This window comes from Crocodylus porosus, unplaced genomic scaffold (genome assembly GCF_001723895.1).
Source record: "Crocodylus porosus isolate Cpor-Errol unplaced genomic scaffold, CroPor_comp1, whole genome shotgun sequence".
In the NCBI taxonomy this organism is placed as follows: domain Eukaryota; kingdom Metazoa; phylum Chordata; order Crocodylia; family Crocodylidae; genus Crocodylus; species Crocodylus porosus.
The window spans coordinates 17,052,105-17,066,936 of record NW_017728906.1 but is presented as its reverse complement, the minus strand read 5'-3'; the positions used below and the strand labels follow the sequence as shown (position 1 = coordinate 17,066,936).

The following is a 14,832-nucleotide window of genomic DNA, read 5'->3' as shown; positions in this document are numbered from 1 at the left end:
TCCGTACCTCTCAGGATGGAATCGCCTATGACGAGCATGCGTCTCCTCCTCTTCTGGGTCCTCTCGGATCTCTTGATCTGTTTGGAGTGTGAAGAATGTGGCATTTCTTCCTGCCCAAGGGTTTCCTCCTCCTTTTCCATCTCCTGCAGAGTCGCCAAGGCCTGCAGTAGAGTATTAGCATGGTTTTTGCCTGGCATGCTACTGCACAGTGTTATTAGGCTATTGTGCATTAAGCATCTCATGTAGACGTGCCCAGTGAGTAGTTCTCAGTGGCTCAATAACTAGTTGGGAGGAGGCATCAGTGGGGTTCCTCAGTGGATCCTGGGTCCACTATTGTTCAAAATCATTAAGGATTTGGATGATGGGATTGTTACACACTTAGAAAATTTGCAGATGGCATTAAGTTGAATGGAACTGTGGACGCTCAGGATGACAGGGCTATGATCTAGAATGATCTGGAGAGCCCTGAGAAGCAGTCCACAATTTATGAAATTCAATGACAAATGCAAAGTCTGTATTTGGGATGGAATAACAACATGCACAAATACAGACTGAGGAATGGCTGGCTTAAAAAAAAAGCAAAAAGCATCCTGTGCTGTATTAATACGAGTGTCTCTTGCAAGTCAAGGAAGTCATTCTTTTTCTCTATTCAGTACTGGCAAGGCCTTGAGTAGAATTGTGTGTCCAGTTATGAGTACCACACTTCCAGAGGTATGTGAATGTAAGGCTCCTGTGCTGCAGCCTGGGTCAGGTCTGTAAGGCTCAAGCAAGTTTCTGCCCCATAGTCCTTGTTAAGTATGCTGGATCGCTTATTGCTACCTGAGGCCCCCAGTCCCTTCCCTCTGATTGTTCCTGGAAATGCATTTAAGGAATTCCTCCTTTGAATTCTCCCTACAGACCTGTTTCCTGACTCCTAACCATAGCTTGGCTTAGTTTTGGGCATTGCTCTGTGGATTATTCTTTGGGCTTGGTAACTAGATTTCCAATTTCCAGCTCATCATTTTGGCCCCCAACTTGTGGCTTCTGACCCCTGAAACCCCAGCTCCCCAACCAACTGTACCCACTAGGCTGGCCAGCCTGGTGGAATGTGACAGTGGACAGCCTGGAAAGAGTCCAGCACATGGCACCTGGGACAAAAACCAGGGGAAAGAGAGCCTCTCTACTTGTCCCAGGATGTTCTGCAACCTTACCTGCTCAGGCTACTCCCTGTCCCGCTCAGCTGCTGTGCTTGTTGGAAAGGAGCTAGATTAGACAAGAGCAAGGCACCTCCTACTCAGAGTGAATGTCTGCTTATCAGTTCAATCTACACAGCTGAGACTAACCTGCAAAGATCAAATCAATTTACCCTCCAGCTTTTTTACTGTCTGTACTTAACCCAGTTTCTTCATCAAAGAAAAGAAAAAAATCTTCGATGCAAAGCTCTTCCCCACTCCAGGGTGACAAACACCATTCGATCATAGGGCTTGTACCAAACCAGGAACAAAAGTTAAAACTGCAACAAAACTTCCTCCCCTGCTGGGGCTACTTACAACATCCACACTAACGTTCTCTCTCTCTCAGGCATAGACAGTCTAGCCTTCTCAGCGGTCAAGGCTCTAGTACCCCTCTCTCTCTGCTGAGCTAGCTTTTTTTCTGGCCATGTGGCCTACTCAGCTGCACCTGGCCCCTGCTGCTCCAAAAGGCCTTTGTTTGAAAGGAGCCAGGCCCCCTTTCCAGCTTCTCTCTTCCATTCTTTATAAGACACTATTTAGACTGGAGATTAGGAGGAATTTTCTGACTACAAGAGTGGTCAGACATTGGAACAGGCTACCTTTATTTAAAGAAACTGCAGAGGCTTCATCCTTGAAAGTTTTTTTAGACAGACACTTGGCTGAGATGGTTTATAGTCAGGGATAACCCTGCCTTGAGCAGGTGCCTGAACTAGATTCATGAAGTCCCTTCCAGCCCTAATTTCCTATGAGCCTAGGTGAAGCTAGGAGAACCTGGCCATTTATGTCGAGAGAGTGAATGAAGGGGATAACTTTTCAGGCACCTAATCTATAAATGCCTGTCTCTGAGGGTTACTAGGGTTTGTAGGCAAAGAACAAAAGCCTCATTCCCTGCAACAAAATAAAAGGTCAGTTCTATTTTCCTTCTGGCACAGTCTTCATTGTGTGAAAACAGTTTTACAGATGGAAGAATTTTTTTTCCTGAGCATACCTACAGTATGTTCTATTTATTATTCAAACTACAAAGGGAAAGAAACTTATCTGAACAAGTCTCTAAACCAGCTTAAATACTTTGCACTAGTTGTGGCATCTTTCATCAGAGGTTTTCAAAGCATTTGGCAAACTTTGCATTCAACTGTTCCATATGCTCCTTTCCTATATAAAAGGGAACAAAATACAAAACTTCTAGATTTGCTAATACTTTCACCTCTGTTTTAATCCCCCTTGGGAACAAGTCCAACAAAAAGACTAGAACTCAGAAATCTGCAGGTAACAGTAACTTTAACGCTAACCATATGGATTCTTTCTTTCTCTATCAGCCTCCATTTGTTCCTGCTACCGCTGAAGCAGTGCTTCCCAAACTTTTGATACCTGGGGCATACTTTTTCTGGATATACTTTATTCTTACACCTGAAAGTGTGTGTGTATACACAATTTCAAGACTGAACATCCCCTTTGGCAAAGAAGTGGAATAATACCAGTGCTAAAATATATTGTTAAAGAAAAATAACTCCAAAACTTTTCTGAATGTCATTGCACCCCAGCTGAAAATCACTGAGAGCTAAATTTAAAAAAAACATATGGAGTGGGGCCATGAAGCTCAACAGCTGAGAATCACTGATACAGCTGGTGTCACCTAAGGACAGTAAGGGCTGGACTTCACCCTGCTCTTTCTATTGTGTGCCTCCTGTAAAGCCAAGGGGAGATCCCAGTGCTGAGGCTACTTCTACAGGGTCTCATATGCTGGTGACCACACAATGGCCCCTCCTGCCAGCCCTCAGAGCATGACAGGATGAACTGAGCTGCCAAGTGTGGCCCCATCAGTGTATGTTCCTCTGACTGCTCACAGCAGCGTGCACTGATGGGAATGGGGGAGGAGAGGGGAGCAGAGAATCCCAGAGGCTGAGGAAGGCAGCAGCAACAGGGATGGCAGTCTTGAGAGGAACAGCCAAAAGGTACTGCTGGAGTAGCTGGGGTAGGCTCAGGGATCCAAACAGGGCAGGAGAGGATTTACCTCCTCAAGCTGAGAGATCCTGTGGGACACTTTGGGAATCATTGCATGGATGACAATGCAACCAGACAGTAGCTGTGTTATCATATGGCAGTACCCTCTGCACATCTTCTAAAAAAAGTTTTCAATTAAATCGTATTTTCTGCTGAAAAACTACTTTAAAAACATCTTTTTCCATTTGTTTAACTACACTTAGATGAAAAGAATTTCACAAATAAATAAATCAATCAATCAGTGAAGAATCTCCTGAAATTAAACAAACCGAAGTATTATTTCTAGGGACCTACCAAATTCATGGTGGAAATAGAGAGTGCGGTGGCTTCTTTAATCTTACATGTTCCCCAGCTTGGACCTTAGCCCTTGCCCTTACTTGATGCCGATTAGCAGAGAACACTGCTGCTCCCTCCTGATCAGCAGGGAAACTAAATCAATGGTTTAAACATGGCCCCATTTTTGCCTCCCCACCAGTCACCAGCAAACAGCTGGGCTGGCCCCTCAGCCAATCAGTGGAGGGAGGCAAAAACAGCGCCATATTTAAAACTGCAATTTTTACTTCCCTGCTGATCAGGAGAGAGCTGTAAGTGGGACCCCTCCACCAATCAGCAGGGGGGAGAGAGGCAATGCAGGGGAAAGTGCAGGATTAAAAGAGCCACAGTGCACCCAACTTCCACCATGAATTTGGTAGATCCCTATATAATATTTATTTGGTTTTGAAATAACATTCCTGAACAACATTTTCATTTTGATTTCTTTTTACTCATGTTTATATTCCTCTCAATATGTCTACATTGTCTACATTATTGCACAACACATCAGTAGTAATAGTGCATAATGACAAGTCACAGCATGATCTATCATATCATAAATTATCAAGTCAGAGCAAAATGTGCCATATTTTGCTCTATTATAGCTGAGGCATCACATGGCATGTCATATGGTGACAAGCTATAATTGTAAAAAAAAATCCATTATATTATTTTATTTTAATTATTAATAGCAGTTGTGGCTTAGTATTAATTAAAAGATCTTATTTACATTGAAGTCAAAGTGTCTCCTATTTGTGTTATAATGAAAGCTTGCCACATTGCAGTTTCTACAAGAAAAGGTGATTAATAATTACAGGAAAAACTATTTTAATCATGCTTGCTTCAATTATCTTAAAAACCTCTTTTTTGGGGAAAAAATTAACTCTAAATAATTTTTTGGAATATCTGTTTCATGTGAAATTATGAACATTCTAATTTTGTGATGATTTGGAATGAAAGCAAATTCTGGAAATTCTAAGTTCCGTTCAGTGCAACTCTCTGACTTCATTGACAGAACTGCAGGCTATGGGTAGATAAATTAAGTACCTGTAGATTTCACCAATATTAATCCACTGGATTGTGGCTGAGGCTGGCAGCAAACCATTCTGTTGAGTGCAGCTGCAACTCAACCACTCCCCTGTTCTTTGACCTAAGTGACAACAGATGTACTAGCTTTATGCTTAGGAGGTAAGAGCAACTACCAACAATGGAGAAATATTGTCATAGCTATTATTAGACCTGTGCAAAGCTGCTAGTATTTGCTTTGGTTTCAGATTCAGCTAATTTGGGGACAGTGAATTGTTTTGGTGACTTGAATCACTGTCCCAAATTGATTACACCAAATCCAGTTCAGAGATTTGGACAATTCTATAGCAGCCACATCTTTGAATTGGGCCAGCCCCATCCCTCACTTGCTCTCCAAGCCCCGTCAAGGCTGCTTCACCTGGTCCTAGCTCCTCCCCACCCCCTTTTTTTTAAACCCCAGACTCACCAACTCCTGCCAGGTGGGAGGGACCATCCCCACTGCCCTGTGTTGCATGTGGTTCTCTTCCATGACCCCCCATGGCCACTGCAGCAGCTGGTGATTGGGGGGCTTTTTATTTTATTTTTTTCCCTTTTCTTTAAAAAAATGGGAGCTGGGGCCAGGTGAAACAGCCATGGCAGGGACTGGGAGATGAGGCAGGGATGGGGGCTTGTGGCAGAGCTCCCCCATGCAGTGCAGGGCAGTGGGGTGGTGAGTGGGGTCTTCTTTTTTAAGAACAGGGAGCTGAGACCAGGCAGGGCAGCCATAGGGTCGGGAGGTGGCTGGGAGAGTATGCAGGGGATGGAGTCTGGCAGGGTTCTCCCCATGGTTTCCCTCCCCACTCCTCCAGCCCACCTCCCCCATCCCCTACTTACTGGCACAGAGTCCAGGTACAGCTCCTTGTTGCAGTGAGCAGGGACTACCTGAATCTCTGAAGCTCTCCAAATAGTTTCTGAATCAATTTGGAGAGTTTTGAATCAATTTGGACCTTTTTATTGATCTCCTGATTTGATTCAGATTTGGAGATTCGGCTGCTGAATTGGGCCTAACCAAATCAGCACCCAAAGCTTCACATAGCCCTAGCCATTATTTCCCCTATACATTTTCTCTCTCCCTCTCTCTAACACACACACAAATTTTGCTGTTTGTACCATAGTCAAAATATGTGGACATGCTAACTATGCATTCCTATATATCTGTTGTATAACTGGGCTGGTAAGGGAAAGGAGAAACACTGGATTTCAAGGCTTCCAGGTAATTTAGTAAAATGCTGCAAGGCAAACTCCCCAACTTGTAAATATATTCATGGAAGTGTCAAAGCTCAATCAAATCAGGGTGCAGGAAGCAGGTTGAATGTCATATGGCTGTGCCAGAGAGCATCTTGTTCTCTGAGCATGCTCTGGGCCATTTTGTGTCCTCTATTCAGAGAGGAAACAGCTCTCAACTGTGCCTCTGCCACACATGGTAAAAATTATTTTAAAACATACCATATTTCCCTCATGCTTCTAAGACTTTGAAGTCTATTGCTTAACATAAAACAGTCTGCAAAATCTGCAGCAATTTCCTTCAAAAATTAGTCGCCTCTGGAAACCAGACCATGTGCAAAGGAGTGAACCAAACGTCAGACATGAACTAGGGAACAATATTAGCCTTTCTTACATAAAAGACCTGAATAATCTATGGTATTTTCCTCCTAGAGGCCTGAAAGTATTTTCATCTTTGTAGTGGCAATGAAAACATGGTGCCATTTTTCAGGGCCACATATACCATCGGGGTGAATCCAGGAGGTGTACAGTGGTACATTGTAACCCGCATGGATTCATACTCCACCCAAAGTGTAAAACCACCTGCCTGGCAGTGGCAGCAGCATTTCTAGTCAGGCAGCGTTGAAGGACTCAGCTGACTTCATGGCTTTTTATAATCTACCCGAGCCTGTCCCCTTCTCAACTCTTCCTTTGACAGATGTTAACAACCCTCTCTCTCACTTTTAATAGTCTTGACGGTTCATCAAGCAAGCTATCCTTTGTTCTGTAATACTGCTGTCTGTTAGCTGCTCCTAGTAATGAAACTCCTATTTGACAACACTGAAGATTGTTTTTAACTCATTGCAATTTTTAATACAGCCCTATGTCCTTAGCATATTAGTAAAGCTTCTATTTTATGTTTAACTAGAAAAAAATGTGATGAAGCACCTCAGCAGCTGCACCCCCCACCTATTCAAAATTCGAGATCTACCCCTGGATACCACCATTATCCCTCTCTCCCTGATCATGTGGTTATTCAATACCAGTGACACAGGTATTCAGATGCCACTGAACAAAAATATGCCTTGTGTACAGTATATCAAACTTTACAAACCAGCTCTTTGATGAAGGCAGCTGTCCTTTGATGAGCAGAAATGGTGCAGTTCTTCATTACATTAAGACCCCGTGAAGGGTGTGCAAAGATTGGGGGAATGGGGAGCAGGACTGCACTGAGAGGGAGGCACTTTCAGAGCAGCTGCTCTTTGAAGTTAGGAGGCAACAGTGGCATGACAGGGGCACCCTAAAAAAGAAAGAAAAAACAGTGGTTGAGGTGAGGACAACCTGTGAAATGGAGACTGGGATGGAGGGGTCCTGGGAGCCGGCTCTGGCAAGAGGATAGGGACTCAACCAGGAGAAAAAACCATGAGCCCTCAAAGAAGGGAAGATCGTCAACTCACCTAGATGAGGCGAGTGAAGCAGCAGAAGCCATGAGAAAAAACAAACAAACCAATAAACAAAGGAGAACAACAGCAGATTCCCAATGGGGAAAAATTCAGGTCAAGTTCATTTTTGTTTTTTCTGTTTTGTTCCCCAAGTATTGTTTGGGGATCCTGATTGGGACAGATGGTGCTCTGGGAGCCAAAAAGAAAAAGGGAGAAAAGAAGCAAGAGACTAAAGAAAGTTTCTGTGTAGTTTAATGAATGAAAGACAAAAACAGTTAAAATCTTTGACTTTATTTATGTTCATGCATATTGTTTTATGTTAAATAAACCCAATGAACTGTCCTGGAAAATTGAAAAATAAAAACAATTTAAAAGAGTATTTTGGTTTACAATAAAGCAAATTGATTGACTGCATAAAGAAACAAGTGGATTCTTTTTAGTGGTAAAGTGTCTAGGGGTTTGTCCGGAAGAGGAGAAAGTGAGACATCAATCGACAAGAAAAAGTTCCATCCTTATAGCCGCAGTCATTCTGTATTTGTAACACCTCCTGACTGACACCTTTGAATTAAATCAAAACATAGTGGATGAGAGTCAGATTTAAAATGCAGAAATACTCCAGTTAGGCTTCCCGAGAGCTAAGAAGAAACAAAGGGAACTCCCCCCTGCCCCCCCACAGGCCTAAACTGTAGGTTTTGTGACCATACTTTACTAAGCATGGGACATAGCTGGGTTACTCCCTATGGATCAATACCCAAGCAATGGGTGATAGGTAGACAAGCCAAGCAAAATGATTGTGCTGGTGTATTGGCTGATTCACATTCTCATGGTTGGTCTATCACAACCCCCCCCCCCCACATTGGATTACACAGTAAGACGGTTTTTAGCAGGGAGATAGCACTGCATTTGAAGAGAGAAATAAAAAAGCATTCCTAACACAGCCAAGGTCAAATGCCACCTATAATAACAGGTAAATGTATATTTTTAAAGGAACAGCAACAGAAGTTGCCAGACTTTGCAATATAAAGCTAATATCCCAAATATAGTTAGGGCCAAAACCAGAATGGCTGATTTATTGATGTGCTGAATATCCAATAGCAACGGTTGACCAATAGTGACTTCAACCGCACAAAGAAAAGCATTAAGCTCACAGACACTTTTGATCAATATGCACAATTATGTCCACATTGTCATTGGGAAGAGTTGTGACAGTGGCAGAGCTAAGAGTAGGGAAAGTAAAAAATCCCCAATTTTATTTTTGGCTCTCCTAATGAGTCACTCTTTGACAACAGGCAAGTAATGCATATGGTAATCTTTCTAGGGCTGCTGTAACCAACAACGCTGTTTCTTGGCAACCAGAATCTTTTCTTGATTCAACAGTGATACTTCCCCTGGATGTACTAGATTTATATCCACAGTTTAACAGAAAATCAGCAATTCCCCAAAATACTGCCCTACAGATGTTATATTAAACTCTCCCATTATGAGGGTTTCTTTTGCTAATAGGAAAAGAAACGCCTTCAGCTAATATCTGGATTGTTTGCTTTTCAGCTCTAGGGTAAAATTTCCAAAAGCAATGACATGATTTAGGAGCCTAAATATCATTGCAAGTTTTTTTTTTCCTAACAGTCATAGTTTCTCTTCCCAAGAGACTCATCCTCAAAGCATTTCCACCCTTTACATTCACCTCCTCCATGGCTGATACAAAACAAACTGCTAATTGTATACTCATTTCTGCTACTGTAATCTACTGCTACTGTTCTCATCCAATATTTTGATGACTGTATTAGCTATTCTGGAGCCTAGAGACATATCTAATAATTATCATTACACAATGATGCTCCATGTATATTTATTAAAAATAAATCCAAAGGGAAACTGAATGACTAAGACATAACATTAGGACATAAAAGCTTTCAAATCTAAGTATCTGGTTCAAATATGAAATAGCTTTTATTTTCAACAAGTACTACAAGATATCTGAAAACTATAGATTGTAACTTTTGTAAAATTAGTTGTCTTGCTTCCGTTCCTAGTGGATATCCATTCAAATCATAGGCATTATGATCAGCAGTTCTCCATAGGTGTTAGGGACTGGAAGGGACCTCTTGAGATAATCAGGTCCAGCCCCTCGGTGTAGGCTGCTACAGGCAGAATCTGGGCAGATCAGAGTGGGGTATGTTTTTTCCTGCTGGTTGAGCTGACCAGTTTTACTTTTGCTGCTGGCTTTGGCCAAGGACCCATTGTTCTGGACCCTTGCCCTTACTACAGCCAGGCTAGTAGATAATACTATGAGGCCACCCTGGCTTGATAGCAATGCAAAACAAACAAAAAAGAAGTTTAACAAATAAGTTAGCACTTGTCTGTCTCCCAGTGGTTCTTCCAGGCTTCACCTCCTCCTTGCCTCTTATCTTTCAGAGGCTTTGAAGAGCCTGCAGACTTGTGCAATGAAGCAAATGATCAATCAAGCAAGCAAACAAACAAACAAACAGTAAAGAGCCCTGCTCAGGGCTCTCCCAGTGTCTACTTAAGTCCTGGTAACTCCCACCATCCTTCTCCCTGGCCAGCTGCGGCCTCTTGAGGCTGCTTTCAGAGTCTTTTATCCTTCCCACTCTGGGCTCATGTGGCTAACCCTCTTACATGCCCCACACCTGTGTTAGCTCCTTTGCTATTGGACTCACTACCTTCTGGGACCTGGTTCCCCAGACTCCACTGAGTTCTCCTAGGTTTGGGGTGGGTGTGCAGAGGTGCTTCTGTGGTGTGGAGCTGTTTAGACTCCCATGAACCCCTAGTAACAGGGCAGGACTCTGATGAACTGCTCTGGGGCAGAAAAGACTGCTGGAGTCAGATGACTCCAGCAAGGTAAGCATCCAGATGGTTAAGATATCCTGAGTAGGTGATTGTTAGGGCTGTGTGGAATTTCACCAGCTGTTTCATTTTGACACTGTTTTGATTTGTTTTGAGGTCAAAATAGCAAAATCAAAATTAAATGAAAGGCTTTGAAACAGCCTTGAAATGAAATGAGGGCAGCCAAAACATTTCGAGTTTCAAAGCTGGGCTTACTTGCAGGGAAACAGAAAGTAAGGGTGGGGAGAGGGAGAAATGATTGCTGTGATATTGACTGTGTAGCAGTCCAGTGACTGAAATCCTTCCCTGAGGTCCCTTCCACTCCCAGTGCTCTGGGGGAGGGGTGGAAAAACAACATAAAAAACAGCATTGTTTGAACTGAGCTGCTTTCTGTCTTGGGGTTAGTTACTGAGCTGTGTCTTCCAGCAATTCAGCAGCATTGCACAGCAAAGACTATCATTTCCTACTTGCTTGCCTGTTCCCAGCAAGTGGAATTCATCAATACCTTTTGCTTTCTATACCCTTTTATATTATTATTATATTCATTCATTACTTTCAATTTATTCCTCCCTCAAATCTTCTTTTTGTTTTTTATTAATCTATTTTGATTCTTTTCCCACAGAAAATAAATTGGTGCTTTTTCTCACCGTGTGTATTACATTCACTGTGCAGGGAAGCACAGCATATATTGCATATTAGGATATAGAATATATTCAGGAATACATACTACATACATCTATATATTATATTTATTACATAAATACACACATACATTACATAAATACACATACATATACAATTATCTACATATATTACATAAATCAGATTACATTACAGAAGAACACGCAGATTTTCCAGCACACAAAGGCAAAGAAACTATAAAGCATACCATGAAGCATGCTGAAAAGGCAACTGGTGAGCCTTCAGGCAAGGGAAGAAGAGGGGGTAGAGGGAGAGCTGTAAGTCCTTCCCCAACCCAAACTGAGGTACAGCCTCTTTCCTACAACAAGCAGGTGTGAGGTTTCTAGTTCTACAGGCATCAAGGAGAGGGGAGTAGTGCCACTGCCTGTGGCTGAGTCTGCATCCCCTCCAAGAGCACTATCCATAACCCCTCCTACTACCACCATGACAACAAACAGAAGCACCAGCATGATAGTCTCCTCCACTCCCATTTCACTTCCCATGCTGAGCCTTCCATTGCTGGAGGAAGAGCTAGGTCTGTGTGCCATAGCAAGGGAAATTCTGGGGAAGGAAGGGGAAATCATCCAAGTTTGTGCCCCACACTCCTCAAGTTTTCCCTAGATCCAGGTCTCCTTCCCCAGAAGGCACTTTGGAGGAGGTTGAGGTAGAGGTTGTGGGGGTAAGTGGCTCAGCTATGTCTGCTCCTCTTGTTGCTGTGCCTCTGCCTGCTAAGGAGTGGGGAAAGGCAGCATTTGCACATGTACCCACACCCCAGAAGTGAGGCGGCAGTGTGGTCTGGAATTATTCTGAGGTGCCGGATGATCCCATATATGCTATCTGCCTACACTGCTGAGCCAAAACCAGTGAGGGAAAGGGAACAAAACACCTGAGCACAACGGGAATGCTGAAATCTCCACAGGCACCACTCCCTTGCTCTTGTTCCTTCTCAGCCTGGCACCAGTGGGAGTGTGCCCAAAAAGAATTCTCCCTCTTGCTCAAAAATCCTCATCCCCCAAAGTTTAGGCAGGTCACCCTGGAACAGCGGTTAAAACCAGACAGAAAGGGGGATGCATTGCAGAGGTGAGTGAGATCACCCAGACCATTGGGGAGATGCTAGCTGCAGATGGCCATCCCTTCTCTTTAGTTGAGTGGCCAGGGTTCAGGTGGCTTCTGGTGCTTGTGGACCGATCATACCAAGTGCCCACATGCACCAACTTCAGCAGGATGGTCGTGCCCTCCCCATACGAGGTATGCAGGGAGTATTTGAGGGAGGAGCTGCACAAGGCAGGTCTGCAGGTGGCCTTACACTTCACCTTGGACATCTGGAGCAGCTGGGGTAGAGATCATGCATACCTCTTCCTCTCAGGGACCTGGTACAACCAGTCAGGCCATCAGTGGGTTCTCCTTCAAGCCAAGGTGATGAATGAGTTCCACATGGCAACAGAGATCATGGGGGGCCATAAACCACTTGGTCCAGGGGTGGCTCATTGGGCAGGGTGAGCTCACCCATGGGTTCATGGTTACTGACAATAGAGCCAGTATGTTCAAGGTGGCCCATGATGCCAACTTTGTTGGCATCCTCTGTGTGGTACACAAGTTGCACCTCATTGTCAAGAACACCTTGGAGGGGAACAAGGCTGCCAGTGACAGCACCAGCACCACCAGCAAGCTCATTTCCAAATGCAGAAAGGTGGCAGGCTACTTCCACCGGAACTTCAAGTAGGGGAAGATGCTGCAGGACAAACAGGGAAATCTGAACATCCCACAGCACAAAATCATGCAGGATGTGGAGACTTAGTGGAACTCCACATACCTAATGCTCAAGAGGCTGGTGGAGCAACAGAAGGTCATCCATGAGATGGCCTCGCTCAGGGAGATTGGTATCAGCAGCCCCCTTAACAGAGCTGAGTGGGATACCAGCTTTCAAATCTTGGTGGTCCTCAAAACCTTCCTCCAGGCCACTAAGAGCCTTGGCGCTGGCGATGCCCTCCTTAGCCAGGTGATCTCTGTAGTGAGGGAACTTTAGAACCAAATGGAGAAGTTCCAGGAGATCAATGTTCATGGCTGGGGCAAGCCGCTGTCACCAGACATACAGGCACTGGTGAGGCAGCTAAAGGAGGGCATCAGGAAATAGCTTGATCCCTTGCGGTCCAGTATGATCCATGTGCTGGACATCGTATGTGACCTGAGGGTGGAGGAGAGCGTATGCATTAGCAAAACCCCAGATCACTGGATGGAGGTGCTGGTGAACAGAGCCAGGAAGGCAGAAGAGCACAGTCAGGGGTGTGTGGAAAAGGCGGATCCACTGTCCTATGCCAGCATGCCATCTACCAGCCAGTCTCCTCCTCCACCACAGGCACTGCCAATGTGGGCCAAGGGCATGGCTTCCATGGGGGGAGGAGGTCCACAGGCACCAGACCCTTAAGCAGGGATATGCAGGCAGTCTATCATGGCTGTTCCCCAGCTCTGGACCACAGTGTTGCCACTGCGAGATCTCAGCCCCAGCCCTGGAACAGCTCCCTGCCCAGACAGGCACACTGCCGGTGCTGATGGGGCTGATCTCCATGAAAACTCAGGCTCTGCACTGTCTTGGCCCCACCACTGCTGTGGTCTCCATGGAAATTGGTTTCAATGATGTGGGTAGGCGCTGCTGGGAAATGGACTATGTCTGCTGGCCAGATCCACATTTTTCACATACCTGACTTATATAAAATGAATAATTTGCCATCCTTCAACATCCCAGGAGGCACTGCTGCCAGCATGGACTAGGTATCATCCAGAACTCTATAACCGTGGACTAACAGCTGGGAATAGCTGGGCAGCAGGTGAGTGGGGAAGGAGGGGAAATGGATGAAGAGGGGGCAAAGGCAGGGAGAGCAGGAGAGGAGGGGAGAAGAGGGAAGAGGTAGAGGAAGGAAGGAAATGTGGAACAGGGAAAGTGAGTGGGCAGAGAACTTCCTGGCAGTTACGGGGGAGGTAGGCCCTGGCAGTTTCCTGTATACCTGGATAAAACCTTTGTATCCCGAACTGGGCAACAGGTTCCCACAGAGGAAGGAGGTGGGAAGGTCAGATTTGTAGGGAGCTCTCACACACCTAGATTGGACCTTTGCCACACACATACCTGCCCATCAACTCTTCACCTACCTGTTCTCCATGTTCCCTCCAACCTGTTCCTCCTTCCCCCACAGGAAACTACTGGGAAGTCACTGGGGCTGGCACTGAGTGAGTAGGCAACTGTGTATCCTGCTGGGGGTGCATGAGGCAGTGTAGACTACAGGGAGCCCAGGAGCAGATAGCAAGAGGGAAACCCCTGTTGCTGCTGCCATTACCTCTCTCACTTTGATTGCAGTGGCAGAGGGTGATCCAAGTGGTGGGGGTATTTGGGGTGATAGGAAATGATTTGGTGAGGGGGTGATTGATGTAGCAGAGGGTGATGGGGTGGCAATCAAGTGGTGCAGCAGAGCGGGGCTGTCCTACTTCCTTTCTGACCCCTTCCTCCTGGACAAAACTGCAGCTAGAAAGCCAGTGAGATAGGTAGGCACATAGCAGATTCGGCAGCTTCTAGCCATGCTAAAGACTTGGCTGGAACAATCTTGTTGGGGATGGTCCTGCTTTTAGCAGGGGTTGGACTAGGTGATCTTCTGAGGTCCCTTCTGACCTTAATTATCTATGTTTCTGTAATTCTACTTCCCTGCTCACCAGCCCTCTAGCAGCAGGTTAGAGCTAGAGTGCTTAGACAGGGCATTAATCCTTGATGTGTGACTACTCATACCACATGCTAATCTGAACACACCCCAATGTTCCTTAAGAGCTGGCATGTGCTAATTGTAATATGCAATTACACTATTTGTGAAGGCTTAAGCTTCTAAAATGATCAATCCAACAGCTTTCATAGGTAGCAAGGCAAACAAAAATTGCTTTCAACATGGCTATTCTATAGAAGAATTAGGCCTTATTTCCTGTTAGTTGAATTGAATCATCTATTCTTTGACATCCCTTTCTTCTGCAACAAAATTATTTTATTTAAAGAAAGTGCTACTTAAGCCCCAATTTGGAAATCCAGATTTATGTTG

At 44.7% G+C, this 14,832-nt stretch overlaps 1 long non-coding RNA gene across 1 annotated transcript; it reads right to left on the bottom strand.

The window, feature by feature from the left end:
• Positions 1–6: 6 nt before the first annotated feature.
• Positions 7–13,913, bottom strand: LOC109305796. Its single transcript, XR_002099719.1, has 3 exons — positions 13,900–13,913; positions 9,916–9,918; positions 7–161 (listed from the first exon to the last, which is right to left on the bottom strand). It is a non-coding gene; the product is annotated as an uncharacterized LOC109305796 (long non-coding RNA).
• Positions 13,914–14,832: the final 919 nt, after the last annotated feature.